The sequence below is a fragment of the Triticum urartu genome, chromosome 3A (assembly GCF_056163025.1).
Source record: "Triticum urartu cultivar PI428250 chromosome 3A, HENAU_Tu73, whole genome shotgun sequence".
Lineage (NCBI taxonomy): Eukaryota > Viridiplantae > Streptophyta > Magnoliopsida > Poales > Poaceae > Triticum > Triticum urartu.
In genome coordinates, this window is record NC_141875.1 from 595,244,794 (window position 1) to 595,264,124 (window position 19,331).

A 19,331-nucleotide genomic window follows, 5' to 3' on the forward strand; every position below is an offset into this window, starting at 1 on the left:
CGGAGGCAGCAAAAGGCGCTCGCTGGTTGCCCACGTGGACCGCGGGGTCCTCCCGGGGGGCCGCGGCCCGGCCGCCACGTGGAATTTCGACGAAAGTTTTCGCGTCACTCGGCTCCGGGCGTCACTCTGCTGCTGTGTCCAGGCTGTCTTGCCGTAAAACGTGCACCGCCCTGCTGCGTCACTCCGTTTCAGTTACCGCTGCTCCGGTTTCGATTTTGAAAATTTCGATTTGGTTCTTCCTTACTCGCTAAGTATTCGTAATTCAACTTCAAAAAAAAAAGTATTTGTAATTCAAGGGCGTGTCATAGGCAGGACCACCACGGGTGGCATTTGCGAATCATGCGCATCCCCTTTGAGTAGGGTTTCATGTTATCTCCAGCGGCGTCCATGTCGGTGCTTAGTAAACTTCCTATTTTGGCATCCATCCTGCTACTGGAGATCTTGAGCTAGTGAAGGGATGGTCTAGTAGCGCTGCCCCGGCCTTGGATCGACGACGGTTGATTTGCTAGGATGGGTTTCGGCTTCTCTGCCTAGAGATTGGCTTGCTAGGGTTTTAGCATGGCATGGCAAACATGACTCCTTGTTCGGCACGGCTGGGCGGAAGTACGTCAAGGGATTAATGGCAAGATTGGGACTTCGAGAAGAAGATCTAGACGATGAAGTTATTGGGGAGGAAACACCTGATAGGAAGGAAGAAACTAGATGAATAGATATTGCTCAAGTTCACATAGAGCATGCGTTTCACATGAATATGCGGTCGGCTTGGGACCATGTCTGTGAGATCAAGATTGAACGATCGAGGACAATCTTTTTGTGATGCAATTCTCGCCCGCATGTCGCTCCCGCGGGCAGCACGGGAGAAACCCTAGCCACCGGACCTCCCAACCATTCCTCCCATCCTTCCTCCCTTGCCATTGTCGTCAGGCGCCAAAGGGTAAAGCCATGTTGGCGCGACGGCAGTGCCTCGTCCTCCTCTCCCCTCGGCTGGTGCGTCGTAGGTCAGTCGCATCAGGTGGAGGCGCTGGCTGTCGTGGGGCACAGTGGTGCGATAGCGGGTAAGCTGGGCGACGGCGTGGTCGTTCTCGGGCAGCGCAGCGACGTCATAGAGCCTGATCGAAGTGCGGCGGCTGCTGGTAGGGCTGCATCGGGTGGCCAGATCCGATGGGACTCCCACAAGGGTTTGACCTACAGTGTGAGGCATGAGCTGAGGACCTCTGGGGGCGGCGTGGTTGCTGCTGAAGGAAATATCCCTAGAGGCAATAATAAAGTTGTTATTTTATATTTCCTTATATCATAATAAATGTTTATTATTCATGCTAGAATTGTATTAACCTGAAACTTGATGCAGGTGTGAATACATAGAGAAAACAAAGTGTCCCTAGTAAGCCTCTACTAGACTAGCTCGTTAATCAAAGATGGTTAAGTTTCCTAACCATGGACATGTGTTGTCATTTGAAGAACGAGATCACATCATTAGGATAATGATGTGATGGACAAGACTCATTTGTTAGCTTAGCATAATGACCGTTAAGTTTTATTGCTATTGCTTTCTTCATGACTTATACATATTTCTTTGACTATGAGATTATCCAAGTCCTGAATACAGGAGGAATACCTTGTGTGCTATCAAACGTCACAACGTAACTGGGTGATCATAAAGATGCTCTACAAGTATCTCCGAAGGTGTTTGTTGGGTTGGCATAGATCGAGATTAGGATTTGTCACTTCGAGTATCGGAGAGGTATCTCTGAGCCCTCTCGGTAATCCACATCATGATAAGCCTTGCAAGCAATGTGACTAATGAGTTAGTTGTTGTATGATGTATTACGGAACGAGTAAATAGACTTGCCGGTAACGAGATTGAACTAGGTATGAAGATACCGACGATCGAATCTCGGGCAAGTAACATACCGATGACAAAGGGAATGACGTATGTTGTCATTGCAGTTTGACCGATAAAGATCTTCGTAGAATATGTAGAAATCAATATGAGCATCCAGGTTCCACTGTTGGTTATTGACCAGAGAGGTGTCTCGGTCATGTCTATATAGTTCTCGAACCCGTAGGGTCCGCACGCTTAACGTTCGATGACGATTTGTATTATGAGTTATGTGTTTTGGTGAACCGAAGATTGTTGAGACCCGGATGAGATCACGGATATGATGAGGAGTCTTGAAATGGTCGAGAGGTAAAGATTTATATATTGGACGATAGTATTCGGACACCGGAATGGTTCCAAAGTGTTTCATGTTTTTATCGGAGTACCGAGGGGTTACCGGAACCCCCCGGGGGAAGTAATGGGCCATATGGGCCATAGGGGAGAGGCAATGCAGCCCATAAGGGGGTGCCCCCCATGGGGAGTCCGAATTGGACAAGGGGAGGGGGCGCGGCCCCCCTTTCCTTCTCCCTCTCCCTCTTCTTCCCCCTTTCCCCCTTCGATAGAAGGAGGGGCGAATAGGACTAGGAGTCCAAGTGGGATTCCTCCCCACTTGGCGCGCCCTAGGTCGTCCTCCTCCTCTCTCCCTCCTTTATATACAGGGGCGGGGGGGCACCTCTAGGCACATCAATTGTTTCTTAGCCGTGTGCGGTGCCCCCCTCCACCGTTTGCTCCTCCGGTCATGTTGTCGTATGATAACCCACAAGTATAGGGGATCGCAACAGCTTTCGAGGGTAGAGTATTTAACCCAAATTTATTGATTCGACACAAGGGGAGCCAAAGAATATTCTCAAGTATTAGCAGCTGAGTTGTCAATTCAACCACACCTAGAAACTTAGTATCTGCAGCAGAGTGTTTAGTAGCAAAGTAATATGATAGTGATGGTAGCGGCAACAAAAGTAAAGACAGCAAAAGTAATGTTTTTGATATTTTCAGTAGCAGCAGGAAAGTAAATAAGCGAGAACCAGTATATGGAAAACTCGTAGGCACCGGATCAGTGATGGATAATTATGCCGGATGCGGTTCATCATGTAAGTCATAACATAGGGTGACACAGAATTAGCTCCAATTCATCAATGTAATGTAGGCATGTATTCCGTATATAGTCATACGTGCTTATGGAAAAGAACTTGCATGACATCTTTTGTCCTACCCTCGCGTGGCAGGGGGGTCCTATTGGAAACTAAGGGATATTAAGGCCTCCTTTTAATAGAGAACCGGAACAAAGCATTAGCACATAGTGAATACATGAACTCCTCAAACTATGGTCATCACCGGGAGTGGTCCCGATTATTGTCACTTCGGGGTTGCCGGATCATAACACATAGTAGGTGACTATAGACTTGCAAGATAGGATCAAGAACTCACATATATTCATGAAAACATAATAGGTTCAGATCTGAAATCATGGCACTCGGGCCCTAGTGACAAGCATTAAGCATAGCAAAGTCATAGCAACATCAATCTCAGAACATAGTGGATACTAGGGATCAAACCCTAACAAAACTAACTCGATTACATGATAAATCTCATCCAACCCATCACCCTCCAGCAAGCCTACGATGGAATTACTCACGCACGGCGGTGAGCATCATGAAATTGGTGATGGAGGATGGTTGATGATGACGACGGCGACGAATCCCCATCTCCGGAGCCCCGAAGGGACTCCAGATCAGCTCTCCCGAGAGGTTTTAGGGCTTGGCGGCGGCTCCGTATCGTAAAATGCGATGATTTCTTCTCTCTGATTTTTTTTCTCTCCGAAAGCAAATATATAGAGTTGGAGTTGGCGTCGAAGGGCATCTAGGGGGCCCACGAGGTAGGGGGGCGCGCCCTAGGGGGGGCGCCCCCCACCCTCGTGAGAAGGGTGTGGGCCCCCTGGTCTTCATCTTTGCCGAGGATTTTTTTTTCTAAGATGTTCCGTGGAGTTTCAGGTCATTCCGAGAATATTTGTTTTCTGCACATAAAACAACACCATGGAAATTCTGCTGAAAACAGCATCAGTCCGGGTTAGTTCCATTCAAATCATACAAGTTAGAGTCCAAAACAAGGGCAAAAGTGTTTGGAAAAGTAGATACGACGGAGACGTATCAACTCCCCCAAGTTTAAACCCTTGCTTGTCCTCAAGCAATTCAGTTGACAAACTGAAAGAGAGAAAGAAAAACTTTTACAAACTTTGTTTGCTCTTGTTGTTGTAACTATGTCAAGCTAGCATTCAAGTTTTCAGCATAGATCATAACTAACCACATTTGCAATAATTCTCAGGTCTCATAATTACTCATATCAATAGCATAATCAACTAGCAAGCCATAATAATAAATCTCGGATGACAACACTTTCTCAAAACAATCATAATATGATATAACAAGATGGTATCTCGCTAGCCCTTTCTGAGACCGCAAAACATAAATGCAGAGCACCTTTAAAGATCAAGGACCGACTAGACATTGTAATTCATGATAAAAGAGATCCAATCATAGTCACACCCAATATAAATTAACAGTGATGAATGCAAATGACAGCTGTGCTCTCCAGCTAGTGCTTTTTAATAAGAGGGTGAAGACTCAACATAAAAGTAAATGGATAGACCCTTCGCAGAGGGAAGCATGGATTTGTAGAGGTGCCAGAGCTCGGTTTTGAAATAGAGATAAATTGTATTTTGAGCGGTATACTTTCATTGTCAACGTAACAACTAAGAGATGGTGATATCTTCCATGCTAAACACATTATAGGCGGTTCCCAAACAGAATGGTAAAGTTTATACTCCCCCTCCACCAACAAGCATCAATCCATGGCTTGCTCGAAACAACGAGTGCCTCCAACATACATCAGGTCCCGGGGGGAGTTTTGTTTGCAATTAATTTTGATTTAGTTTGCATAAAGCATGTGACTGGGCATCCCGGTGACCAGTCATTTTCTCGTGAGTGAGGAGCGGAGTCCACTCCTCTTGAGAATAACCCGCCTAACACGGAAGATAAGGACAACCTTGGTTGATACATGAGCTATTCGAGCATAGAAAACAGAATGTTTATTTGAAGGTTTAGAGTTTGGCACATACAAATTTACTTGGAACGGCAGGTAGATACCGCATATAGGAAGGTATGGTGGACTCATCTGGAATAACTTTGGGGTTTAAGGGATTGGATGCACAAGCAGTATTCCCGCTTAGTACAAGTGAAGGCTAGCAAAAGACTGGGAAGCGACCAACTAGAGAGCGACAACAGCCATGTACATGCATTAAAATTAATAAACATTGGATGCAAGCATGAGTAGGATATAATCCACCACGAACATAAATATCGTGAAGGCTATGTTGATTTTGTTTCAACTACATGCGTGAACATGTGCCAAGTCAAGTCACTTAAATCATTCAAAGGAGGATACCACCCCATCATACCACATCATAACCATCTCAATAGCATGTTGGCACACAAGGTAAACCATTATAACTCATAGCTAATCAAGCATGGCACAAGCAACTATGATCTCTAATTGTCATTGCAAACATGTTTATTCATAATAAGCTGAATCAAGAACGAGGGACTCATCATATTTACAGAAACAAAAGAGGTCGAGTTCATACCAGCTTTTCTCATCTCAGTCAGTCCATCATATATCATCATAATTGCCTTTCACTTGCACGACCGGACGGTGTGAATAATAATAAGAGTGTACGTGCATTGGACTAAGCTGGAATCTGCAAGCATTCAATAAACAGGAGAAGACAAGGCAATATGGGCTCTTGGTTAAATCAACACTAATGCATATAAGAGCCACTTCAACAATTTAATTATGGTCTTCTCCTACTGACCCCTAAAGAAAAGAAAAGAAATAAAACTATTTACACGGGAAAGCTCCCAACAAGCAAAAAGAAGAGCGGGAAATATTTTTGGGTTTTCTTTTTAATTATTACTACTACAGCAGAAAAATAAACTACTACTAATTTTTTGTTTTTCTTAAGGTTTAACAAACACACAAGAAGAAAGCGGGAAAAAGAAAATAAACTAGCATGGATATTACAGTGAAAAAGTATGAGCACCGACATCTAGGAATGAGTGTGTGTGAACATAAATGTAATGTCGTTGAGAAATACGTACTCCCCCAAGCTTAGGCTTTTGGCTTAAGTTGGTCTATGGCCATGGCTGGCCTGGCGGATATCCATAATAATAGTTGTTGGGGTCGTACTATGATGAGGAAGAATAGTTGGGATCATACTGTGATGAAGAAGAGGACTCTGACTGCCACTGGCTGACAGTCATCTCTGGATCCCAAGAATAAACAGATTGTCGTGGAGGCTCATCTTGTGGATCCTGTTCCGGGGCTGGTGCAGTATTCTTGTAAGCTTGGACGGCAGCCCACGTAACGAGGTAGGGTCCTACAAAATTAAACAAAGAAGGAGCAGGCAGGATAATAGTCTCAGGATGATGTTTGTTAAAGAACAATTGATACTTAAGCTCTCCTGCCCTATTCTTAACAATAAAATCATGTGCCACCATACTTTTATGATCTAGATAAACACGGGGCAGCACCTTTTCTTCCTTCTCAGCATGCCTAATGGGTATGTTAAAATATGCAGCTAGGCGTGTGGCATAGACGCCTCCAAAGATGGGGCCTTTGGTACGGTTCATACTTAACTGTCTAGCAATAATACTGCCCATACTAAAAGTGTTATCACTGTATAAACCGTGGTGCAGAATAATGATATCAGGGATACTAAGGTTTCCACAGTTTCCGTGTCCAATTAAACAACGACTAGCAAATAATGCAAAGTAACGTAAAACAGGAAAATGTATGCTAGTGATTCGTGCATCGGAAACCTTCTTAGTTTCTCCTACAGTGGTAGTATCAATAAACCCAGCCACATCATCATAATGTGGTTCTTCTGTCTTGCCCTCAAAAGGGACTAAACAAATCCGGCAGAAATCATAAAGTGACATCTCCTTATGCTCATCATATAAATGAAACTCCATCGTAGGTGGTGAGTTCCTAGAATGAAAATGAAAATTTTGCACAAAAATATTTGTGAGTAAGAGATATTGATCGCATTGGTCGTGGAGGAAAGCAGTGAGGCCTGCATTGTGAGCCAATTCATGAAAATCTTCATAGATACCGGCTGCTTTGAAGAAATCTTCAGAAGGACATTCACACGCCCGAATCTCCGCGGTGCGCGGCAAATTATACTTAGGCTTCGGTGCCTTTTCCTTTGAGCTTTGGCTTGATGAGCCCCTCAAAAATCTCCTCATTATTTTTCTGAAATAATCTGAAATTTTTAGTAACTTCAAACAAAAGTGGACCAACTTTAATAAAACTGATAGCAACTACTCCTACAAGTGCCTAGAGCCTATATCAAGCATTAGAATTACTTGGAACCATATAAATTTGACATGCAAGCTCAAGAACATGGTTACCTATGCAGCACAAATTTGCAAAGAATAAAGCACTAGAACAAGAACTAATTGGACCAATGGAGGAGTCACATACCAAGGAACAATCTCCCCAAGCAGTTTTGCGAGAGGTGCTTTGAGCAAGGAGATCGAAAATCACAGCAAAAGTGGATGGAACTCGTGCTTGAGTTGGTTTTTTGGGTTTGTGTGAGACAGAGGAAGAAGATGGGTGCTGGGATAAGTGGAGGAGGGCCACCGTGGGCCCATGAGGCAGGGGGGGCGCGCCCACCACCCTCGTGGCTAGGTGGCAGCTCCTCCCGTGGTAATTTTTGCACAGTAAATCATCAAATATTCCCGAAAAATCATATTAAATTGGCATGTTATTCTGAGGACTTTTATTTTTGGGATATTTTTATATTGCACGGATAAGTTAGGAAACAGACAGAAAAATAATATTTTTACTTTATTTAATATAAATAACAGAAATTAAAAGAGAAGGTACAGAAGGTGGTGCTTCTAGTTTCATCCATCTCATGCTCATCAAAAAGAATCCACTAACAAGGTTGATCAGGTCTTGTTAACAAACTCATTCCGATAATCATGAAACCGGAGAAATTTCGAATAACACTAAGTTACCTCAACGGGGATATGCACATCCCCAATAATAAGAATATCATATTTCTTCTTGACAATAGTAAGAGGAAATTCAAAACCTCCAAATATAATCGATGGAATTTTTCCAATAGAGTTGGTACTATGAACTTGAGGTTGTTTCCTCGAAAAGTGTACCGTATGCTCATTACCATTAACATGAAAAGTGACATTGCCTTTGTTGCAATCAATAACAGCCCCTGCAGTATTAAGAAAAGGTCTTCCAAGAATAATAGACATACTATCATCCTCGGGAATATCAAGAATAACAAAGTCCGTTAAAATAGTAACGTTTGCAACCACAACAGGCACATCCTCGCAAATACCGAAAGGTATAGCAGTTGATTTATCAGTCATTTGCAAAGATATTTTGGTAGGTGTCAACTTATTCAAGGCAAGTCTATGATATAAAGAGAGAGGCATAACACAAACACCGGCTCCAAGATCACATAAAGCAGTTTTAATATAATTTCTTTTAATGGAGCAAGGTATAGTAGGTACTCCGGGATCTCCAAGTTTCTTTGGTATTCCACCCTTAAAAGTATAATTGGCAAGCATGGTGGAAATTTTAGCTTCCGGTATCTTTCTTTTATTAGTAATGTTATCCTTCATATATTTAGCATAAGGATTTGTTTTGAGCACATCAGTTAATCGCATACGCAAAAAGATAGGCCTAATCATTTCAGCAAAGCGCTCAAAATCCTCATCATCCTTTTTCTTGGATGGTTTCGGAGGAAAAGGCATGGGTTTCTAAACCCAAGGTTCCCTTTCTTTACCATGTTTCCTAGCAACAAAGTCTCTTTTATCATAACGTTGATTCTTTGATTGTGGGTTATCAAGATCAACAGCAGGTTCAACTTCTATATCATTATCGTTACTAGGTTGAGCATCATCATGAACATCATCATTAATATTTTCATTAGGTTCATGTTCATTACCAGATTGTGTTTCAACATCAGACATAGAAATATCATTTGGATTATCAGGTGGTTCAGCAATAGGTTCACTAGAAGTTTGCACAGTTCTATCATTTTTCTTCTTCTTCTTTTTAGAAGAACTAGGAACATCAATATTATTTCTTTGAGAATCTTGCTCGATTCTCTTAGGGTGGCCTTCAGGATACAAAGGTTCCTGAGTCATTCTACCAGTTCTAGTAGCCACTCTAACAGCATAATCATTTTTCTTACTATTCATTTTATCAAGCACTTCTTTTTGAGCCTTAAGTACTTGTTCTACTTGAGTGGTAACCATAGAAGCATGTTTGCTAACAAGTTTAAGTTCACCTCTAATATTAGCCATATAATCACCCAAGCGTCTAATCATATAAGTATTTTCTTTTAATTGTCTACCAAAATAAGCATTGAAGTCGTCTTGCTTAAACATAAAGTTATCAAACTCATCCAAGCACTGACTAGCAACTTTAGTAGGAGGGACTTTAGCTTTATCATATCTATAGAGAGAATTTACCTTTACTACCTGTGTCGGGATATCGGGATCAGGAGGTTCTTCAATAAATAAAGAATTAAGATCATATGTTTCTTCAATAGGCAGTGAATTAAGACCATGCATTTCTTCAATAGGAGGTAAATTCTTAACGTCTTCAGCTTTAATACCTTTTTCTTTCATAGATTTCTTTGCCTCTTGCATATCTTCGGGACTGAGAAATAGAACACCTCTCTTCTTCAGAGTTGGTTTAGGAATAGGCTCAGTAATTGGAGCAGGAGTTGGCTCAGGAGGTGCCCAATTATTTTCATTTGTCAACATATTATTCAATAGGATTTCAGCTTCATCCGGTGTTCTTTCCCTGAAAAGAGAACCAACACAACTATCCAGGTAATCTCTGGAAGCATCGGTTAGTCCATTATAAAAGATATCAAGTATTTCAGGTTTCTTAAGAGGATGATCAGGCAAAGCATTAAGTAACTTGAGAAGCCTCCCCCAAGCTTGTGGGAGACTCTCTTCTTTAATTTGCACGAAGTTGTATATTTCCCTCAAAGAAGCTTGTTTCTTATGAGCAGGAAAATATTTAGCAGAGAAATAATAAATCATATCCTGGGGACTACGCACACAACCAGGATCAAGAGAATTAAACCATATCTTAGCATCACCCTTTAATGAGAACGGAAATATTTTGAGTATATAGAAGTAACGCGATCTCTCATCATTAGTGAACATGGCAGCTATATCATTTAACTTAGTAAGATGTGCCACAACAGTCTCAGATTCATAGCCATAAACCGGATCAGATTCAACCAAAGTAATTATATCAGGATCAACAGAGAATTCATAATCCTTATCAGGAACACAGATAGGTGAAGTAGCAAAAGCAGGGTCGGGTTTCATTTTATCTCTAAGTGATTCTTTGTTCCATTTAATTAATAACCTCTTAAGCTCATATCTATCTTTGCAAGCTAAAATAGCGGCAGAAGATTCCATATCAAAAAGATAGCCCTCAGGAATAACAGGCATATTTTCATCATCACTATCATCATCGTATTCAGATTCAATAATTTCTTTTTCTCTAGCCCTAGCAATTTGTTCATCAAGAAGTTCACCAAGGGGCACAGTAGTATCAGGCATAGAAGCAGTTTCATCATAAGTATCATGCATAGCAGAAGTGGCATCATCAATAACATGCGACATATCAGAACGAATAGCAGAAGCAGGTGTAGGTGTCGCTAGCTTACTCATAATAGAAGGTGAATCAAGTGCAGAGCTAGATGGCAGTTCCTTACCTCCCCTCGTAGTCGAGGGATAGATCTTGGTTTTTGGATCTCTCAAGTTCTTCATAGTGTACAGCAGATATAAATCCCAAGTGACTCAAAGAATAGAGCTATGCTCCCCGGCAACGGCGCTAGAAATTAGTCTTGATAACCCACAAGTATAGGGGATCGCAACAGCTTTCGAGGGTAGAGTATTCAACCCAAATTTATTGATTCGACACAAGGGGAGCCAAAGAATATTCTCAAGTATTAGCAGATGAATTGTCAATTCAACCACACCTGGAAACTTAGTATCTGCAGCAAAGTGTTTAGTAGCAAAGTAATATGATAGTGATGGTAGCGGCAACAAAAGTAAAGACAGCAAAAGTAATGTTTTTGGTATTTTGTAGTGATTGTAACAGTAGCAGTAGGAAAGTAAATAAGCGAGAACCAGTATATGCAAAACTCGTAGGCACCGGATCAGTGATGGATAATTATGCCGGATGCGGTTCATCATGTAATAGTCATAACATAGGGTGACACAGAACTAGCTCCAATTCATCAATGTAATGTAGGCATGTATTCCGTATATAGTCATACGTGCTTATGGAAAAGAACTTGCATGCCATCTTTTGTCCTACCCTCCCGTGGCAGCGGGGTCCTATTGGAAACTAAGGGATATTAAGGCCTCCTTTTAATAGAGAACCGGAACAAAGCATTAGCACATAGTGAATACATGAACTCCTCAAACTATGGTCATCACCGGGAGTGGTCCCGATTATTGTCACTTCGGGGTTGCCGGATCATAACACATAGTAGGTGACTATAGACTTGCAAGATAGGATCAAGAACTCACATATATTCATGAAAACATAATAGGTTCAGATCTGAAATCATGGCACTCGGGCCCTAGTGACAAGCATTAAGCATAGCAAAGTCATAGCAACATCAATCTCAGAACATAGTGGATACTAGGGATCAAACCCTAACAAAACTAACTCGATTACATGATAAATCTCATCCAACCCATCACCGTCCAGCAAGCCTACGATGGAATTACTCACGCACGGCGGTGAGCATCATGAAATTGGTGATGGAGGATGGTTGATGATGACGACGACGACGAATCCCCCTCTCCGGAGCCCCGAACGGACTCCAGATCAGCCCTCCCAGGAGGTTTTAGGGCTTGGCGGCGGCTCCGTATCGTAAAACGCGATGATTTCTTCTCTCTGATTTTTTTTCTCTCCGAAAGCAAATATATAGAGTTGGAGTTGGCGTCGGAGGGCATCCAGGGGGCCCATGAGGTAGGGGGGCGCGCCCTAGGGGGAGCGCGCCCCCCACCCTCGTGAGAAGGGTGTGGGCCCCCTGGTCTTCATCTTTTGCGAGGATTTTTTTTATTTTTTCTAAGATGTTTCGTGGAGTCTCAGGTCATTCCAAGAATATTTGTTTTCTGCACATAAAACAACACCATGGCAATTTTGCTGAAAACAACGTCAGTCCGGGTTAGTTCCATTCAAATCATACAAGTTAGAGTCCAAAAGAAGGGCAAAAGTGTTTGGAAAAGTAGATACGACGGAGACATATCGTCGTAGTGCTTAGGCAAAGCCCTGCGCGGATCACATGACCATCACCGTCACCACGCCGTCGTGTTGACGAAACTCTCCCTTGACATTTTGCTGGATCAAGAGTTCAAGGGACGTCATCAAGCTGAATGTGTGCAGAACTCGGAGGTGTCGTACGTTCGGTGCTTGATTGGTTGAATCGAGAAGACGTTCGACTACATCAACCGCGTTAAGCTAACGCTTCCGCTTTCGGTCTAAGAGGGTACGTGGACACACTCTCCCCCTCTCGTTGCTATGCATCTCCTAGATAGATCTTGCGTGATCATAGGAATTTTTTTGAAATTGCATGCTACGTTACCCAATAGTGGCATCCGAGCCAGGTCTATGCGTAGATGATATGCATGAGTAGAACACAAAGAGTTGTGGGAGATCATAGTCATACTGCTTACCACCAATGTCTTATTTTGATTCGGCGGTATTGTTGGATGAAGCGGCCCGGACCAACCTTACATGACCACGTTCATGAGACCGGTTCCACCGACAGACATGCAACTTGTTTTGCATAAAGGTGGCTGGCGGGTGTCTGTTTCTCCAACTTCAGTTGAATCGAATTTGACTACGGCCGGTCCTTGTTGAAGGTTAGAACAACAAATTTGACAAAACATCATTGTGGTTTTGATGCGTAGGTAAGAACGGTTCTTACTAGAAGCCCGTAGCAGCCACGTAAAACTTGCAACAACAAAGTAGAGGACGTCTAACTTATTTTTGCAGGGCATGTTGTAATGTGATATGGTCAAGACATGATGTGATATATGTTGTTGTATGAGATGATCATGTTTTGTAAAATTTATCGGCAACTGGCAGGAGCCTTATGGTTGTCGCTTTATTGTATGAAATGCAATCGCCATGTAATTGCTTTACTTTATCACTATGTGTTAGCGATAGTTGTAGAAGCAATAGTTGGCGATCATGACGATGTCAAGCTGGTGACGATGGAGATCAAGGTGTCAAGCCGGTGACGATGGAGATCATGACAGTGCTTTGGAGATGGAGATTAAAGGCACAAGATGATGATGGCCATATCATGTCACATATTTTGATTGCATGTGATGTTTATCTTTTATGCATCTTATTTTGCTTAGTACGGTGGTAACATTATAAGATGATCCCTCACTAAAATTTCAAGGTATAAGTGTTCTTCCTGAGTATGCACCGTTACGACAGTTCGTCGTGCCGAGACACCACGTGATGATCGGGTATGATAAGATCTACGTTCACATACAACGAGTGCAAGACAGTTTTGCACGTGCGGAATACTTGGGTTAAACTTGACGAGACTAGCATGTATAGACATGGCCTCAGAACACTAGAGACCGAAAGGTCGAACGTGAATCATATAGTAGATATGATCAACATAGAGATATTCACCATTGAAAACTACTCCATCTCACGTGATGATCGAACATGGTTTAGTTGATATGGATCACGTGATCATTTAGATGACACGAGGGATGTCTATCTAAGTGGGAGTTCTTAAGTAATATGATTAATTGATCTTAATTTATCATGAACTTAGTCCTGATAGTATTTGCATATCTATGTTGTAGATCAATAGCTCGTGTTGTAGCTCCCCTATGTTTTTAATATGTTCCTAGAGAAAACTAAGTTGAAAGATGATAGTAGCAATGACGCGGACTAGGTCCGTGATCTGAGGATTATCCTCGTTGTTGCACCGAAGAATTATGTCCTTGATGCATCGCTAGGTGACAGACCTATTGCAGGAGCAGATGCAGACGTTATGAACGTTTGACAAGCTCTTTATGATGACTACTTGATAGTTTAGTGCACCATGCTTTACAGCTTAGAAACGGGACTTAAAAACGTTTTGAACGCCAGAGAGCATATAAGATGTTCCAAGAGTTGAAATTGGTATTTCAGACTCATGCCCATGTCGAGAGGTATGAAACCTATGACAAGTACTTTGCCTACAAGATGGAGGAGAATAGCTCAACCAGTGAGCATGTGCTCAGAATGTCTGAGTACTACAATCGCTTGAATCAAGTGGGAGTTAATCTTCCAGATAAGATAGTGATTGACAGAGTTCTCAAGTCACTATCACCAAGTTACACTACAAAAAAAGACACATCCGTGACATTTTGGGCCCAACGAAAAAAATCCTGGCATACTTATGACACTTCTATGACGATAATTGTGACAAAACCCAGTATCATCATAGATGTGGTGGGCTCGTACTTCTATGACAACAAATATGACAGAAGATGGGCTTTTCGTCCCGGGCGGGTCGGAGACGCAGATGCATGACATTCTTTGGGCCGTCCATGATGGAGAAAACCGTGGTAGAAGCGAGGGCTAGGAAAATGTCGGGGTGTTCCCGGTTACGGGGGGTGGTTGGGGCCAAGCGATGTGTGTTTCCCTCATACACGCACGCGCGTGTGCGCGAGGCGTTGGGCTCTAACTGAACCCAAGTGAGGCGTTTGCCTACTGAACCCGAGCGATTGCACTGCAGGCTACGCGTTACTGAACCCGAGCGATCGATCGATGGCTGTTAACTGAACCCGATCGAGCGATTCCTTCGCTACTGCTGCTAACTGAAGCCGATCAATGCTACCTCTGGATGAATAGTGAGCGTTGCTGGGGGGGGGGGTTGGGATGAACAGTTCCTGGTGGGGGTGGATGAACAGGACCCCATGGTGTTGCCTCTGGATGAATTGGACCCTGATCGATTGAGCCGGTTGGGGCGGGATGAACAGGACCCCGTGGAGGGCTGGATGAACATGACCACCCCGTGGAGGGCTGGATGAACAGTAGACGATGGAGGGCTGGATGAACAGTAGCCCGTGGAGGGGTGGTTGAACAGGAGCCTGTGGAGAGGGATGGTTGAATAGTAGCCGGTGGAGTAGCGCGCGATGGAGGCTGGATGAACAGGAGCCCGTGGATGAACAGTCGCAGGTGGAGGCTGGAGGAGGTCGACGGTGGATGAACAGTAGCTCGTGGAGGCTAGAGGGGGTCGACGGTGGAGATGAACAGTATCCCGTGGAGTCCCGTTTTGCGGTACGCCACACCCCTCCCAATGAACAGGACCCCCTTTTCGACTGTAGCGCTCCAACACAAGTCTGTTTCCTCCGTTTTATGGTACGCCACACCCCTCCCGATGAACAGGATCCCATTTCGAACGTGGGAGGTCGAACACAAGGCCATTTCCTACGTTCTGCGGTATGCCATGCCTCGTTTCCATCGGCTGTTCCGTCCAAGCCCTCCCGATGAATACGGCGACGCATTCCGTTCCGACCCAGCCGGTTGGTTCCCCATGAACACGACGACGACACAGTTTCTCTGTTCTGACCCAGCCACGTACACGAGCCCTGGCCATACGTATGCGCGAGTAGGCGTTCGAGACCCCGCCTGTATGTACGTACGTGGCCGTATTTTCTTTCTTGCACACTGGCCGCTGTATGTACGTGTACATGCTACGTGCGCGCCTCTACTACGACACGTGTGCGCCTCTACATCGACCAGTATGTATGTACACGTTCGCGACCAGAATGACAATGCTACGTACGCTTTGACCAGGTGGGTCCCGACTGTCAGGCACTTCCTTGCGTGTGAAGATGTAGCTGTTGGGTCCCAACAGTCAGGGGGGCGAATTGTTTTTTTTGCCCGGACGGACTTCCTTGCGTGCGAAGATGTAGCTGGTGGGTCCCAGCAGTCAGGGGAAATGTTTTTTTTCGTGAAATACGGTGGCCCGTCCGGTGGGTCCCTGCTGTCAGGTGGAGGAATAATTATTTTGCGCGTAATAAGGAGACACTTCCTTGCTGCGGCCGTGGACCCAGCTGTCAGCCTCTCTACGTACAATCCACGTCCGATGGAAGTCGTTCCTTGACCACGTTGACCACGCCGCGCCGAGAGCACCAGGGCGGTGGACGACGACGAGGCCTAGGAAGGGGACGACGTGGAGCCGGGGAAGACACGGAAGTGGATGCCCACACATAGAGGAGTATGAGGGTTCACTGGTTCGTTGCGGTGTGAGGCTGCCATCGCCGTAGAATAACAGGGGGTGTGGGTGAGTAGAGGCATGGCCTGGCCAGTAGTGCGAGTAGTAGGGGGTAGTGAGGCCTCTGCGGCATCGCAGTCGGCCACGGGAGGCAGGAGCACAAGGCACGACCGGCGCTGGTTTGGGCGGCGTGAGCAAGAAGATCAGAGGTTGAAGAAGCACTTCGACCGTTGGATGGACATCATACGGTCACTGGAGCTAGAATCGTTCATATTGACTAAGTTGACAAAGCCCTCCGTCCCCGTCAACTTAGTTGGCCCACAAGTCATCCTCCCACTATTGTGGGTCCCAGCTAGCAGGGGGAGTATTTATTTGTTTGTGCGTAATAAGGAGGCACTTCCTTGTGTGCGAAAATATAGTTGGTGGGTCCGAGCTGTCAGCGGCGGTAACATTGTTTTCGCGAAATACAGAGGCCCTTTTGGTGGGTCCCAGATGTCAAGTGGAGGAATCATTATTTTGCGCGTAATAAGGAGGCATTTCCTTGTGTGCGGCCGTGGACCCAGCTGTCAGCCTCTCCACGTACAGTCCACTTCAGATGCATGTCGGTCGTTGACCATGTTGACCAGGCCGCGTCGAGAGCACTAGGGCGGTGGACGATGGCGAGGCCTAGGAAGGGAACGACACGGAGGCAGGGAAGACTCGGCAGTTGTTTCCCACGCGGAGGGGAGTACGACTGTACGATGGTTTATTGGTTCGTTTGTCGTCGCCGGAGAATAACAACAGGTGTGGGTGAGTAGTGGGATGGTAGGCCAGCGATGGGAGTATGGTGAGGCAGTGAGGCCTGCGCGGCAGCACAGCCGGCCACGGGGAGGAGGGAGCAGGCAGTCCCGTCGGCGCTTGTTTGAGCGGCTGGAGCAGGAAGAGCAGAGATTCGAGAATCACGACGGCCGTTGGATGGACATCCAACAACACTGCTTGTGTGTCAACCTTTTTTAGGAAAGCCTCAAATCTGTGGAAAACATCATACAACCCATCTACCATTATTTCTAATAATTTACAGCCCATTTGCTAATTCTTAAGGTTTTTTTGGAGCTCATTTCTTTTTGTTAGCATTACATCCCATATTGTGGCCACGGTTAAAAAATTGTATGAAATTTTGCATATTTCGATGCGGTCCGAACTGTTTTTAATCCCGAAATTTCGAGTCACATTCAAACTGATTTTAAAAATAAATGTGTATAAATATAAAATTCAACATTGTCCACGGATAAGAATCAATGCAATTTAAAATCTCGAAATGAAAAAAAAGAAATTTGAAACTAATTACCGGTTTGATGTGTTTTAAAAATGTACAACCCATTTCTCATTACTGATAGGCCATTTCTTGGCCAGTAGAATGAAGCTCTCCTCGTCTTGATTCTTGAAAGATTTGCAGCCCAACTGGCCTGACAAAGCGACTTACTTGGCAAATCACACAAAACAGGGCTTTGGCTGTGGACCCAGCTGTGGCCATGGACCCAACTGTCAGCCTCTCCACGTACAGTACTCTTCCGATGGAAGTCGGTCGTTGACCACATTGACCATGCTGCGCCGAGAGCACCAAGGTGGTGGACGACGGCGAGGCCTAGGAAGGGGACGACACGGAGCCGGGGAAGACGCGGCAGTGGATGCCCACGCGGAGAGGAGTACGATGGTTCACTGGTTCTGCTGCGGTGTGAGGTTGTCGTCGCCGCAGAATAACAGGGGGTGTGGGTGAGTAGAGGGATGCCCTGGCCAACGGTGGGAGTAGTAGGGGGCGGTGAGGCCTCCGCGGCATCACAGCCGGCCACGGGAGGCAGGAGCACGCGGCATGACCGGCACTGGTTTGGGCGGCTGGAGCAAGAAGACCAGAGGTTGAAGAAGCACTACAGTCGTTGGATGAACATCGTAGGGTAACTGGAGCTAGAATCGTTCATATTGACTAAGTTGACAAAGCCCTCCATCCCCGTCAACTTGGTAGGCCCACAAGTCAGCCTCCCACTATGCTGGGTTCCAGCTGGCAGGGGGAGTATTCATTTTTTGTGCGTAATAAGGAGGCACTTCCTTGCGTGCGAAGATAGCTGGTGGGTCCGATCTGTCAGCGGGGGGCATGTTTTTTCGCGAAATACAGAGGCCCTTCCAGTGGGTCCCAGATGTCAAGTGGAGGAATCAAAGACTTGAGAAGGCGTACAGAACAAGCTAGCGTACCAGTAAAGAGACATTGTTGAGTTTTAGAAAAAAGAGAGACGTGCTCCTGTAGCTGGTTCGAATCCAAACCTAGACTATGACTATATATGGTGCTATGTTACTCTGCAAGTAATGAAACTGACATATCCAATGTTCGCTTCTCCTCTTCTCTACTTACTCTGCCTAGCATCAGAAACTCTGGCCGCAGCAACCATGTCCGCTGGCTGCTCGTCCACCTGCTCTTCAGCAGGCAACAACCAAATATGCGCCAAGTCGCCACCCGTACCATCGCATGTGGGTCTCATCACACCCCCTCCGGCACGCGCACCGCAGCCGGTTGCTCATCGCAACCCGCTGCCGTTGGTGTGGTGCCACTGCTGCAAATCACGCAGAGTCATCCGTCGCGTCTCAACCACAATCCTCAACCCTGGACAAGTCTTCTACAAATGCCCGAATCATGGGGTAATAATATGTTTAAGTGTTGTTCTGCTGCTTTCAGTTGCTGATTTTTTAATAGTTTGGTTGATGATCTTCCAATTTGATTCGTGCAGAAAAGGGAAGATTCGTGTGATTTGTACTTCTGGGAAGTTGCTGATGTGGGGGAGTGCAACTACGCTAATTATTTGGTTAGCCGAGGATTCCCAATACCAGCAGGTTCGGGTGTTGGACAAGTAATTGAAGGAACGGCAGAAGAGGAAGATGCAGAGCAGAAGGTTAAAGATGCAGTTCCTCTGATCATGGCCAAGCAACAGCTGCTGAACGGCCTTGACAACAATGAGGAGATAAAAGAGCTTGTGAAGATAATGAGGAAAATTGATGTGCTCTGTAGGATGATTGTCTCTTTATTTGCGTGTATGTAGCACTCGTGATGTATTCAGTGGC